Below are 15,094 nucleotides of genomic sequence, written 5' to 3'. Positions count from 1 at the left end.
TTCTGGGGCCTTGAACCTCTGGCTGCTGACAGGCAAAACTTGTGATATGGGTGCTTGTGAAACTGACTGTGTCTGTCTTGGGGCACAGGGGAGTGAAAACTGCAGTCCTGTTAGGCTCTGCTGAGACCATGAAGGCTGCCAGCTGTCAAGAGATAGGTGCAGGGGGAGTCTGGGTTCTGGGACCCAGCAGTTCTTGCTGCTGACAGGCAAAATAATGCCGCTTTTTATGCAGTTTTTCCATCCCTCCCCCAGAGCACTGGGATTGGAAGAGACCTCAGGAAAGGATGACAGTCACTGGCCAGCTACACAGTCAATAATGAGAGCAGTCCTCCCCACCCCCCTTCTTCCTCCCTCTCCTTACTTTAGTTTCTGTTTCCCTGCAGGCAAGCCCAGCTTGAGCTTTGAAACTCGAAACGTTTAGAAAATTTCAAAATGTTTCAGCTTGCCTCATTTTGTTGTGAGGCTGTTTCAAAGCTCTCTGTTTCATTTCAATTTTGCTGTTTTGAGCTCAAAATAGGTCAAAACAGCATTGAAACAAAATTGCCGGCGAAATTTCGCACAGCCCTACTAGTTAGGGTGACCTTGAAGGTGCACCAAGAAGCACATGCCAGACAGAGAACCTGAGCATGGTGCTGGATTATACAATCTGATATATTCTAAGCCACTACATTGCTTAATTTTGGAGGTTTGGTGTATCATCCTAAGGAGGAGCAACTGGGCAGGGATCACTTGTCAGTTCCAGTCTGAGGCTCAGCACAGGGGACATGCTGACAAGTCCTAAATGTCTGTGATGTTATTAGCATCATAGAGTCCAGGACAACAGAATTGTGTTTTGGACCATAACTAATACTTGATGTAATTGCTTGCTTTTTATATTGACTCATGGTAAAGAGAAAAAAGTAGGAACCTTCCAGTACAGAGGTATTGTCTGCCTTATGGATCTCAGATGTTACTTTCTTGTTCATGTTATCCATCCCTACACTTTTTACACATTCCTGGTCTATCACATTGCACAATCAGATAATCTGGTTCTCATTTATAGTATGGCCTCTTTATACATTCTGACAGGATGATGAGCTTTAGTGGGTTTCTGAATTGTATAGATACCTGCCTTATGGCTCCTTTCCCATGTAAGAGTGAGAACCAGTCCCTGTGGGCTGGGTAAAATTAATCAGAATGGAAAAAAATGGCAGTCATAACCATAATGAACCAAAGTAACATTTAAGTTCATGATAATAATAATGGGAACACAGTAATCACACAAATTGCTTAGAAGTGACATAAAACTAAGGCCCTGACTTGCTGTCAGTTAGGATACTATTAATAAGAACAGGGACTATCACCCTGGTGTCCTATTATAATCCCTACCAAACTTTTATTAAGACTGATGACAGTCAACTTCCTCTCCCATATCATTTTGCTCCATCTTAAAAGTTAAATGGTTGCTTCATTTAAAATTACTGCATTTCCTAGCAAAAATCTTTGAATCATTCATTTAGAGCTCAGTCGAGAATTTAGTACCCATGATCAGTAAAAAGCTGGGCAGAAGTGAGCATGAAAACTTCAAACGCAACTGGGAGTGCTTGCTTAACACCTTTGAAAAAAAAATAGCCCCTTATTTAATATTTAAATATGGATGTAGTTATTTAACTCTAAATACCCAGCTTTGAAAATACTGGCCTACATCCTTCAAAACTTTGAAATTAGTTGCTGCTTTGAGACAAAATATGAATTGATTGCCATTTTCTCTAAACTGACCAATTCCAACTGGTAAGTTTATTGTATTGTATTGTGATAAATCATCTGAATCTACATCCATATTGTAGTTTATGTCCTCATTCCTTTTTGTCAGGTAATTGTATTGCATCACTCATGAAAACAGATGAGACTATAAGAGCTGGTATTCAGTTCTGAGAGAATGAAGTAAAAGAAGAATGCAGTGGCTGTCTGACCGTGGCAGGAAAAAGTATAGTAATTTTGGCTTTAGTTTATTAATGCAAAAGGCTCTAATTTGTAATCTGACTATGGAATACAAACTAGCCAGCCTCAGGGGACATAACTACCTACACTCCTGCTTGTGCACTGTATTGGCATTCCAGAGAGACAGGCAATGCTCCTCTAACTTCAGAGTAATTCCTTTACCACAGAAAGCCAAAATGTTTTAAGCATTATTGGTGTTTTATAGCCAACTACAATGAAATGAAAGAAAAGAACTTGTCATATTCCATAATAGGAATGAATCTATTTCATAACAAATATAAACACACTGAACATCTGAAGCAATAGCTATTGCTTCATGTCTGAAGTCAGCTTAGGGTAGTAATGGGAAGGTTAGGAAGAAGATAGGGTAGGGTAGCACCTCATTCAGAAATGCATAAGCTTCTGTAGGTGACAGCCTACTTCACTAGATACTATGAATGGACTTGCAGAGAGCAGGGGGTATTAAATATGGAGGAATAAAATTATTTAAATTCAAACGATGGTGGAAGAGGGAGGACAGGATAGGGGAAGGAGGCACTGCTGAGAAAGGTGAAGATGGGTTGAAGAAATCAAATAGGATAAACAAAGTAGTTAATCCACTGAGGGACATAAGTGTTATAGAAGCTAGAACAGATAATGGGATAAGAATCCACAGTCTTTGTTGACACCATACTTAATACAACGTGGTCTGTCCATGATGCCTTGTTCTGCAATTTTGCATTCAAGTTTTTTTTTTAAGTTTTGCTGTTTAAGAACAGCTCTTTGGGGATCAGTGATGGAATATCCATGAAGATTAAAGTATTCTGCCACAGACTTTAGTATCTTTCTGGAATTGATGTCAGATTGGTGTCTACTTATTCTCATTCTTTCGTGTAGGGATCACCCCCATCTGGCCAATGTAGATAGCAGAGCAGCATAGTAAGCAGATGACAGCACAGATGACAATGGTAGAGGAGCAGGTGAATGAACCCCAAGTGTTATAATCCCTCTGGTCTGGTCTAGTGATGATGTGATTCATGTTGATGAGGGGGCACAGCTGGCATCTGGGTCTGGAATGATACCTGGTGCCATGGTGAATATAGGAGCTAGGTACTCTGTTTCTGGAGAGATGTCATTTGAGGTTGGGGGCTGCCTGTAAGGTAGGACAGGCTTGTCTCCAAGGCTTCCTTGAGATGATCATCATTTTTCAGGAGGGGTTGCAGGTCATTAATGATGGATCCAAGATGTTCAAACCTGGGGCTGTTGGAGACAAGAGGGATTCTGTTGTTGTCATCATGGGGTTGTATAACAGGGTGCCATCTGCAGGGGTGGCCATAAAGTCCTAGAGGCTAAGCAAATTCCTTACACCCTCCTCTCGGGGAAATCCACCCTTTTTTCATCCACCACACCTTGGTATAAATGGTTATTAAAGCACTGGAGGCCGTCCTGATCTTACATTAATGATCCCCAGGTGTCAGGGGTCCATGCTTTAGGGGCTAATTGCGTGGCTCCATTCCTTCCCTAAACCACACCCCATGCCTCACAGGTGTTTTGAGTCACCAATCAGGTGACTACTTCAGGCCACATCTCCAGGCCACTTCAGGCCTTCATGCCTTTGTTGGGGTTTTAGCCTTCCTGGCTTCCTCCCCTCTACTTTGGCTGGTCCCACAGCAGAGGCCCACTGTTCTAGGCCTGGCCTCTGGGCTAGCCTGGCCTTGCCCCTCTCAGGTGCTGGGTCCCTGGCCCCCATCGCTGCCCTGCTCCAGGCTCAAGACAATCATGCGCCCCTAGGACAGGACCTTCAAGTTACCTCTTTAGTCCCAAACCCAAGCCACAAGAACAACTTAAATTAAAAGACTTCAGCCTCCCGTTAAACACCCAAATCCTTGCTGGGTTTAATATAAAATAAAGGCCACTTGCCTGCAAAACAAGTATCTCTCTCTCTTTCTGCCCAGGGTAGCTATTTCTTGTTCTCAGGCCTGCAAAGCTGCTTTCTTCCAGCCCCACTGTAGATTCAGGGGTCCCACTGTGCTGCTGCCCCAAGCACTGCACTCCATGACTCTCAGGACTGGCCTTCCTGACTGGCTCAATCCCAGGGTTTATGTAGGTATGGCCAGAGCCCTCTTCTGGTCATGTGATGCCCCCCAGTCAGCTGACCTCACTACAGGGCTGTCCTTCAACCCCCGCTCTGCTGGCTGCCTGTGCTATAAAGACTCTACCCTTACAGGGACTGCACTGCTCTCCAGTTACAGGGCCAGGGTTCCCTGTTACAGGCTGGTACCATAGTATGTCAGAATAGAGCTTGAACATGGTTCTGTTGATCTGAATGGTTATGGTGTGGGGTTTGTATTGTAAGCAAAGGAATTCCTGCTCCAGATCCAAGGTATGCATCCTGGTCAGTGGTATCAGAGCAGATAACAGTTATGTAGATGATGGATTGGATGATACGGTTAGGATAGAAGCTGGTGGTATGTCTCATCACGGGCAATCTCTCACAGTCCAGAATGATTGACCCATGATTGTCTTATCTGTGAGTCTGAAGATGGCTGACAAGGCTAATCCAGGATTGACAGACTCTGTTGCAACTTGGGCATGTGTTTCCATGTGGAGTGGGTAGCTCTGGATTCTTGATTCTGTCCATGATGCTGTTTCTGCTGCTCCCACTTTTCTGTCTCCTGTTGGCATCATAAGGTTTCAAAGTACTGAGATTCTTGTAGCAGACTCTTCCTCCATCTTGGGCAGTCCTGGGTGATAGTTTCCTATGAGTTGATATTGATGTTTCATTTTTCAAGTCAGCCTTGAGGATGTCCTTAAAGTGCATTCTCTGCCCTCCTCTTGAGTGTATGCCTTGACTGAGCTGGAGGAATAAAACTTGCTTTGGGAATCTGGAGTCAGACATCTGTACGATGTGGCTGGTCCAGCACAGTTGATGCTGGATGATTACCACCTCAGTGCCCATGGTGTTTGCTTACAAGAGGATGCTAATGTCAGTGTGTCTGTCTACCCACTGGATTTGAAGGATCTTCCACCAGAAGAATTGATGGTACTTCTCCAGGGACTTGAGGTGTCTCCTGTATATTGTCCATGTCTCAGTTGTTTACAATAAGATGGGGATCATGACTGCTTGATAAACCATGAGCTTGGTTTTGGATCTGATGTTGTGATCTTCAAATACTCATTTTTCTCAGGTGTCTGAAGGCTGCACTCTTCAGGCAATGTTGGATTTCACTGATGTCAGCCTTCTGTGAGAGACTGTTTCCAAGGAACAAGAATACTCAGTGTTCTTCAGGGTCTTACTGTGAATCTGAATTACTGACGCTAGCAACTGCTTATTAAGAACTTGTTGATGGAGGACCTTCGTCTTCTGAATGTTAAGCATCAGTCCCATTTTCTTGTATGCCTTGGTAAAAACATTGATGATTGCCTGAAGGTCAGCTTCTGAGTAAGCACACACTACAGCATCATTAGCATACTGGAACTCAGTGTTTGAGGTCTGGGTGGTCTTGGTTTTGGCTTGGAGTCAGCTGAGATTAAACAGTTTATCATCCATTTGGTAGTTTAGTTCCACTCCGACTAGAAGCTTGTTGGTGCTCAGATGTAGCATCATTGTAAGGAATATTGAGAAGAGTGTTGGAGTGCTGATGTGGCCTTGCTTAATTTCGACGTTAACCTCAAAACGATCTGTGATAGATCTTTTATTGAGGACCACTGCTTGCATGCCATCATGAAACAGGCAAAGAATGGTGATGAATTTTGATGGGCATCCATACTTCAGAAGGTTCCTCCATAGGGCTTCTTGGCTGACAGTGTCAAAGGCTTTCATGAGGTCAAAGGAGGTGTGTGGTGGTGTGTCTAGTGAAAAGAGGTTAAAATTATAGTTACCTTTGAAGCAAGGAGGGTGGTAACTGAGCACTATACAGAACCCTACGTGGCAACATCTATAGCAGAGGGCAAGTTTATTATTTGCCACAAATTCATCTTCATATGATCCTTTGTAGTTTGACATGAAACTTCCATGTTCCCATTATTTGCTGATGGCCTCCTGTTTCCCTGAGGATCCAATGAAAGTAGAGATAGACCAAAGGTGCAAATCTAGATACATATCCAAATTCAAAGTTCAAGTGTTCAGCTCCAAAGCCTAAATCCAGTCCCATGCCTAGATGAAACATTTTTACCAATTTCCATTGAGGTACATCTCATATAGTAATAAACACAGAGAAGTACCGCTGGAAGGGCCCATCAGAGGTCATCTAGTTCAATCCCTTTCCAAGGGCAGGATCATCCCTACCCAAACCATTCTATGCAAACATAATCTAAACTCTACATAAATCCACCCTGACCCAACATAGACTTAACACCCTAACCTGCCACAGGTAAAGCAGGGGAGCCATGGTAGACAATGTCCTGCTTCTATAAAATGTTGTCAAAATATGCTCAAGAGGTCCTGGGTAGAGAGGTCCAAGCACCCATCTACAGAGAAAGGCAAAATCCCCCACAGTCCATATGAATCTGACCGGGGGTAAAGTTCCTTCTTGACCCCAGATATGATGATTGGTCTGACCCTGAGTGGAGGGTCAAAACCCTGTAGCTCAGAACCTATAGTTTATCCCCTAGCAGGAGATTCAGCACACGCAACTTGAAGTCCCCAGACAAAGCTGTAGCCAACACGCAATGCCTCTGGGGAGGCTTAAAAACACCCTGACACATATAGCATAAAATAGGGAGGGGAGGGGAAAGTAGGGCAGGAGCGACCAGCAAAGCCCAGAAGCATGGGAAATACCCATGGTAGAAAATAGGCATAGCCAGGACTAGATCATCCCCATGTCTGTCCAAACTCTTCTTGAATACCTCCAGTGATGGAGAGTCCACAGCTTCCCTAGGCAGTCTATTTCACTGCCTCACTATTTTCACAGTAAAGACATTCTTCTGGATATCCAATCTAAATGTACTGTGTTGCAACTTTTCTGCAACTAAATTTACTTTGCTGCTGCTCCCTTTTCCTCATGCCTGCAGATGTTCTCTTCTCTGCCTCCTCCTCATCAGTTCCACTGCATAGTGCTTGAAAGCAGTTGCAGACTTCAATTCGCTTCTCTTCAGTTCAGGGAGCCCTCCTTCTTTCAGTAGTCATATGCTGCTACTTCTAATTGCCCTTTGGCCCCTCCAGTACCAGGCTCTCATAACTCTTGTTCAAGTAATCTTCTTGGTTCCAGATATAACGCAGCATAGATTCCTCTACATCCAACCTGTGAATCTTGTCCTGCAGGGCAGACATCAGCTCACGTGCAGATGAAGTGCTCCTGACCCTCTAGGACGAACATGATCATGACATATCCCATGCAGGTCACAACAGCTGACCCAGACTCCATGTGTGCCTCCCTTGCTCCCTGGAGCACACCTATGCTGTATGGATGAAAAAAAGAGAGAGGTGGGGGAAGACACATGACAAGAACCTGCACACCAAACACCTCCACCAGGGTCCTTGCCCACACTCCCACCCACACACATTTGCATGCATGGAGTGTCTCACTCCTTGGCTCCCTCCTGGGTGAATTCCATGGGCAAACTCCTTTCCTATTTGCTGCCCTCTGTTTGCTGCTTCCACAGTTTGCTAGGGGTTGCCTTTTTATAAGGCTACCTATCCTAGCCCAACCTGTCAGTTACCTAAACCAGCCCCACACAGAACCAGCCCTGTCACTCAGTCACTACAGAAGGGGGAAGAAAAGAAAACAACAAAAAACAGAGGGAGAAGGGAGGAAGGGACAGAAAACAGTAGGTTCCCTTCCCCTGCCCCCCCACAATTCTTTCTTCATTTTTTGCTTTTTAGGATTTTCTCTAGGGGACCATTTTGTGCTGTAACTTGGTAAGTGTTCATGCTGAGTAGGAGTTTTTGATTTGTATTTAGGAATTATCGAAGCACTTTTAATTTTTGGTATGTTGTTATGCATTTTTGATGAGAACATAGGGACTCGCAAGAATAGACTTTCTCATGGAAATTTTATTTCCACTGTTTATCTCAGAGACAGAGAGAAAGAGAAGACATTTATTTAGTTCAAAAATAAAAAATAGAAATGATTTTTGAGTTTGTCTAAGCCTCAAAAAGGACATGATTAGCGGTTTTGGACAATGGTTTTGCCAGTTACTTTATACAAATCTGCCTACTTCATCCCTAAATGAATGACATTTCCTTTTTAACTGTGAAATGTGTTGTATCTAGCCTGTTAGTGCAACTGAATCGGGGGAACACAGTTCTGACGGAGTTTCATTTTGATTTTCTTAAGCTCACTTGAACTTGAACTGCAGAAAAAAATATACATAAATCTCTGTGAAGCAAACAAATACCGTTTCTCTAGAACTAGTCTATATGCAAAAAACCCCTCACAGTTTATGTAATGCCCCAAGGATACACTATGAAATGGCAAGAACAAACAAAAAAGTATGAGCAAGCCAACAGTTTGTGGCTGAGGCAGAGCCTTGAGAGCTTTTGCTAAACAAGAGCAAGAGATTGCCTAAATACTTTTGAACTTATTAATAATATTATTACAATATTATTCTCTTTCAACTCTCCCCATCAACCCTTTGGCAATGCAGCTAAGCCAGGAGAATAGAATCCCGCACTGTTCCTTCTGAAGTTCATTATTTTTACTCCCAAAGTCAATCAGTAGAGAACAACATAAAGAACAACTTTAGGGATTAAGACTTCTCTGGGCTTATAACAGAGAGGATGTGTCTACACATGCAAATGCTCCAGGCTGGGTTTATTCTAGTGTAATTTACTCTAGAGTAAACCCACCCCAAGCCGGCATGGACATGTGCCAGGAAGCAAGAGCAGATTTGCTGCTCATGGCAGCAGTCTACTTCTGCCTCCCCTGGCCCCGCAGCAGCCAGTGGGAGCTCTAGGCTTCCCCTGGGTGCTAGTTCTTGGGCTGGCAGGCAGCAAGGAGCCAGGAGACAGTTGTCTTCTGGCAAGGGCTGGGAGATTGCTCCCTGCCCTTGGGAGCTGCCAGGGCTGGTGCCACCACTGGAGTCCAGGCAGGGACAATATCTCTGCTGCTGGGGCAGGGGGAGCTCCCAGCCCCTACTCCATGATTACAGAGCGGGGGCTAGAAGGTATAAGAATCTCCCAGCCCCGTCTCCATGATTGCGGAGGGGGGCTTGGGAGATAAGAATTGCAGTTGCGAAGCAGGGGCTGGCAACTCCCTGCTACCGGGGCAGGGGGACATTGGCCTCACCTGGGCTCTGGTGGCAGAGCCTGCCCTGGCAGCAGATAGCTCCTGGGGGCAGAGAGCAATCTCTTGCCCCTGCTGCCTGGCTGACTGGGAGCACATTTTCTCCTGGTTGGCTGTCTACACATGTTGTACTGTGCAGTAATTACTTTCAAGTAAATTTGCTACTTGTATTTGCAGGTAGCAAATTTACTCTCAATTAGAGCAAATTACTGCATGGTAAGCATCTGCACGTGTAGATAGTAACACTTACTGCCAGTAATTTGCTTTAATCTTAAGTAAAGCATCTCATGTATATGTGTCCAGAATCTAAGATCTCATTTTGCTGATTTTGAATGTGTATTTTTATTTATCTGTGGATGTAGATCTCTCTAAAGCTGTCATGGCTTATGCTTTAAACCAGCGATTCTTTGACTTGGTTATTCAGCAAAGAACTTGGTAAGAGACAGATGCTCTTCTGGAATCCCCTCCTTTTCCAAAACAATACTCCCCCTCTAATTCTCAAAATACTTTATTCTGAAAATCTCCAGGAAGTGGTCTGTATATCAGACTTGAAGAAGCTACCAACTTTAGTTGGACAACACAATGGAACGCATGTGGCAGGTTATAGCATAAGCAAGTAGTAAACAAACTTTTTATCATGGGAATAAATGAAGTGATACTACTTTGAATTAATTTGTCAACTCATGCCTTAAAAATTATACAAATCCTACTGCCAACTCCCAAACCTGCAGAGAGAGAAATATTTTCAAACTGTTTGATGTGCCTCGAGTATCTCAATCTTCTCCAAAATATGTAGCCTGCTACAAATAATGGAAAAATTAGACGTTTCAGTAGTTTCACACTCTTTAGCAACAGAAATTGTTCTCCATTCCTGCATAATACACACAGGGCATTTATACATGTATCTTTTTGTGCTGCAATGTGCCGGAGATCTGCCGCTTCAGAGCAAGATGTGATTAACTGAGTCTGCTCCACATGCGAGCTGATGTGCAGTGTGCTGCCTCTGAGGTGCTTTAGTTCAAAAGTGCGCCGTCACCATTTTCTTTATGCTGATGTGCATTTTGCCACTTATACAACTGCACACATTGCAGTGCCAGGTGCTTTTCAAAGCGCCCCGCACTGCACTGCTTGCACATATAAAAAAGCCCGTAGGGTCTAGTATACACAGGAGCTGAAATATAAATATCAAGTATGCCTTTTTCTTAGGAAATAGAGGCCTAGGGCACAAAAGGGTGTTCCAGTGTGGGGCTAGCTGCCAGGCAGCCCCCACAGTGAAGAATCCTTGTGCCCCAGCCAGCCCTGTCAGCATCTAGATGTGCATTGCTGTGCGCTAAAGAATGCCACCATAGGGTAGTACTTGTATCTAGTTACAAGCGCCCAGTTATGGAGGAGTTAATTAGTTTACTGCAGCCTAATAGGACTGCAAGCGTAGTCAGCTGTGTAGTAAACAATTCATGTAGACATGGCCACTGTCAAGTAGATTGCTAGCTTTTCAATTAGGTCCTGAATCAAAGCCTATTTAAGTCAATTGGAGCTTTTTCCCCATAGACATGGCACCGGGTTTCATACAATATCCATGATAAAATAGGATGTGTTATTAGTGATCTAATATGAGTCCAAGTATTAGCTAAAGACCCAGGGTCAATTTATTCCTGGTATGTTACACCAGGCTATGAACATGAACCTCAGAAGCCAGAAATCTGAGTTTTGGTCCTAGGACTTGTCATATTTCAATGCAGGTTTACAATGCCCTAATTAGAATCTGTTTTAATGAGAGGGGTTATTGGTTGGGGCACTGGGTTATCCTGGGATCTCTTCATTAATGTTATGGGATTATTAACTTCTGACCAGACTGACATTAAAGAGAATATCAGACGGGGTCTTCTCTTTTATGTCTGATGTAAAGAACAGCAGGGTTGAGATTTCTTTCATTTATGCTAGTAGCAATGAAGTAATCCAGTTTCTGAAGTCAACCAAATAACAACAGTCTAAATCAGAGGAAAGTGAAGCTCAGCATTTTTAACAGTGCAGGACTTTTCATGTAACAGAACTGCTTTGTCACAGTAGCATATAAATCCATATTTAAGGGAAGAGTTGGATCCATGGCTATCTGATGCAAAGGAGAAAATGCTAGTAATTAGGTTGTGGTGACACAAAGAGGGAGCTCATAATACAAGTACTAATGCAGATTTTTCAACTTATGCACCACAGTCACGTACAGGATATCAGAATTAATGATTTTGTATTAGACTTAGAATAGTTGTCAATGTTAAATGCTCATAATCACCAGGAAACACTGTACCATGCTGGAAAGATTTAAAACTGAAGGGACCGTTTAAAAAGTTTTAGGGACAAAGATATTCTGCAAGTGTATATGTGCATTGGTGCCTATATTTGCTGTTAACAGTGCTCTGAACTAAGATTTCTGTGATTGTTTCCTAAAATTGATCCTCATTTTTAAACAGTAAACTTGTTTCAAACTTTTAAAAATAAATCTTGTTTTTTAAAACTGTTTGTCTTTATCATTCATTATGATCTAAGTACATAAAGAAGACCATTGGCTATTAGGGGCATCATTTTGATTCATGTCTTGTCATGTAGCATGCAGATCTCTCCTCTCTTTCTCTCTCTCTCTCTCTCTCTCACTCTCTCTCTCTCTCAAAGGTGTCATCCAGCATGTAATTAAACTCATTTGAAAATTCTGATTGCTTTTAAACTATTTGCAAGCATTTGGCCATTTTGTGGGAGTTCGTAACATATTGGGATGCCAGGGGTGGCCATGACACCCCCTGGTGGCTTCACAACCATGCCCGCTCTGCCCTGAGGGTACATTCCTGTCTCATCTGCCATGGCTTGATGGCATACATAAATAGGGAGGCTGCCCACGGGCCTTTGCATGGCCCTGATTTTCCTGAATCCCTGTTAAGGTTCCCTGGCACGCCACTAGTCTTTACTGGTCCTCAGGCCCCCCTCGCTGGATCTCACTCCATAACTGTGCCGCTCAGGGCACCATAAGCCTTATGGGTTGATTGTGTGGCTCCAAATCCTCCCCTACACCGTACCCAATGCCTCGCAGGTGTTATGGTAACATTGTTCCCTCTGTTGGGGCCACAGCTGCCTCAGCCTCTGCCCCTTTAGTCTCACTAGGCCTTCTAGCCTAGGCCCACTGTGTCAGACCTGGCTTCAAGGCACTAGCTTCACTTGATCACCTTCAGTCACTGGATGCCTGGCTCCTGCTTGCTGGGCCCTGGGCCCCTGTGGGGCTGTGCTTCTCGTTGTGCTCCTTCACTCTGCCCCTTTCTGGGCTCAGTAATAGCTCAAGCCTTTAGCCTGCCTCTGGCATGGCTCAAGGCAGTTGCATGCCTCACAGGCACTAATGGAAACTCCAATACTGCCCTTTGTCCCAACCCAAACCACAGATTAAACAGTAACCTAAGCCACAAGCCCCTGGGCTATAACAGAGACACATACAGCAGAAGGAGCCCTCTGTCCCTTTAAGAAAGCAAACCTTCCTTATCTCCCAGCAGGTATTCCTTCCAGCTTGGAGCTATACCTTAACCTATACACTCACCCCCCTTGGGCTTTTGGACCCTCTGGTCCCAGCTCAGCCCTTCCCTGGGCACATGGACCACTGGTAAGCCCCTTAAACCCTCTAGGGGCTAACATAAAACAAAAGTCACTTGTCTACAAACCAGTCTTTCTCTGCCCAGGGAACTTGCCTCTGTTTCCAGGCCTGCAGAGCTGTTTCTCTCCATCCAAATCTCTTTAGGAGCCCTGCTGCCCTGCACCTAGGAGTTCCTCACTTTGTAGTTGCTGGCATAGACTGCAGGAGAAAATATTATTTGGGGGGACTAGCCCCCGTCCCTCCCTCCTGCAGGGCTGTTGCAGGGCTGGTGTGTGCTGGTGCTGTATGTGGCAGCAGCAGAGGAGTGCGTGGTGGGGGCACCGGGCACAGTGCTGGGGTGCTGCTGGTGGTGGTGCTGTGGGACAGTAGCGACATGGTGCTGCTGCTGTTGCTGACCACTGCAAAAGTAGTTTGGGAGGGCTAGGCCCCATTAGCCCTGGCCTTCCACCACCTATTGTTGCTGGGAGAGAAATTACGTGACCCATGCAGGCTCTGAGCTTATATAGCCCTTTTCTGGTCAGATGAGTCCCTCATTAACGCTCCTCCTGACATCTGCAAGCAACCTCTCAGGCTCCTTGTTCTCTTAAACAACATCCTAGTGCCCTGCGACACAGGGTTGATCATTCGGAAGCAGCGGAGAGCTGCATCGAAAGCAGAGCTGTGGGGGGGTAGGGGGTTGTAGGTCAGGAGTGAGGGGCACTGGCAGGAGTGGGTGGGGGTTGGAGGGCTGAGGGTTAGGAGTGAGGGGTATCAGCAAGGTCTGGCGAGTTGGGGACTGTGGCTTGGGAGTGAGTGGCAGGGGCAGGGCACAGGCATATCACCTCTCTCCTACAACCATACACCTCCTTTTTTCCCCGCCCCCCTCTCCACAGGTGTCCTTTTTTTCAAAACTAGAAATATGGTAACCCTACACAGTGTTGATTTTTCTTTACCTTTTACCTGTTCCCTCCCTTTAACCCATTGACTTGTGACCCTAACCTCTATGATTTTCTATGTGAAAGTGGGAACTTTCCCTTGCTTCTTGTGCCAGTTTCTGGGCCTGCAGAATTGGCACAGATGTATGTATTATGAAAAATTCTGTGTTTTGTAAAACTGTTACCTTCCACACATAGATCAAAACCAAGCTGAGATTTATGCTCAGAATAGCTAACACTGTTGAACAAATACATGCTTATCCCATGTTTGGTATGGAAAAAGAGATTAGTTTTGACATGTATGTTGATAAGTTCAGTTATTAACCAGTGCTTGCCTCTGATTTGAAGGTTTTCCACAGAACAAGCCAGAATAATAACTTTTGCATAGCCATCTATTCTTATACCCATGTGTGCTTCCATAAATATCTCTCTTCTTTCACACCAGAACAGAGGCAACATTTAGAACTTGTTTTAAACCCCAGGGATTCCTAATGAAATTATATCCTGTCTAAGATAAGCCACTGCTTCAGACTAAAAAGGAAAGGTGATTAACCCCACCCCCCAACCAAACCAGCAATGGCATTGCTGTACAGAACCCACCTTATCTTACAAAGTCAGGAATTTCTAGCTATAATTTTATTTTCATAAATAAACACTTCCTGAGCAGGCCTGTGCAGTGAATTGAGTCCTGCAGATCTGGGTTAATTGCCCAACTAGTAATTCTTTCCTTAGTTACATTGCCATACAAGTTTTAATCAAACACCACATGAGAACGAAGTTGAGGGAAGTTTCTACCCCCATCCAAATGTTGTCACTTGTGTTGGTTTCCTGTAGAACTAATTAGTGGCAAATAAAGTGTTAGACTGGCATGTATTTGGCAGTATCTGGGAACAAACTGGCTTGGAGAGTTTCTCCATGATATAAACTCCCTTCAATATTAGAGATGACCACTTCCCAATTTGCCTGCTGCCAGTGCCCTAACCTCTTTTCCAGAAATGGACTTTTATGCCACCTAACTAGTCCAAGTAAAAATAAGTGAAGTAAATGTAAATCATTAAAAAATAGCTGTAATTTTTGTGGACACAAAACTTTAAATTCAGGATCACCAAAATTCATCAAAGAGTTCATTTATAACTCCATTAAGTAATATTTTACTTGTGTTAATCTCCTTTTGAGAACTGCAGCTTTGTAAAATGATCGTTATCATGCCTACTTTAATGATTTTGACATAGTCTGGGATTTTGTTGTTTTTTTGTAAAGTACAAATTCATCATTCCTGTACCAAGTAATCCTCTGTGGGTCTGCAGAAGAGCTTAGTTTTATCTTCTATCTTTTAAATGTTACTGGACCCTTCCAGAGTATTTCCACCT

At 44.0% G+C, this 15,094-nt stretch overlaps 1 long non-coding RNA gene across 1 annotated transcript; it reads right to left on the bottom strand.

The window, feature by feature from the left end:
• Window positions 1–774: 774 nt before the first annotated feature.
• LOC109298726 lies at window positions 775–13,849 on the bottom strand. The gene is made up of 3 exons (XR_002097687.1): window positions 13,722–13,849; window positions 12,275–12,282; window positions 775–785 (listed from the first exon to the last, which is right to left on the bottom strand). It is a non-coding gene; the product is annotated as an uncharacterized LOC109298726 (long non-coding RNA).
• Window positions 13,850–15,094: the final 1,245 nt, after the last annotated feature.

Source organism: Gavialis gangeticus, unplaced genomic scaffold (genome assembly GCF_001723915.1).
Source record: "Gavialis gangeticus isolate Ggan-Ray unplaced genomic scaffold, GavGan_comp1, whole genome shotgun sequence".
Classification (NCBI taxonomy): Eukaryota; Metazoa; Chordata; order Crocodylia; family Gavialidae; genus Gavialis; species Gavialis gangeticus.
This window is presented reverse-complemented; position numbering and strand designations above follow the sequence as displayed.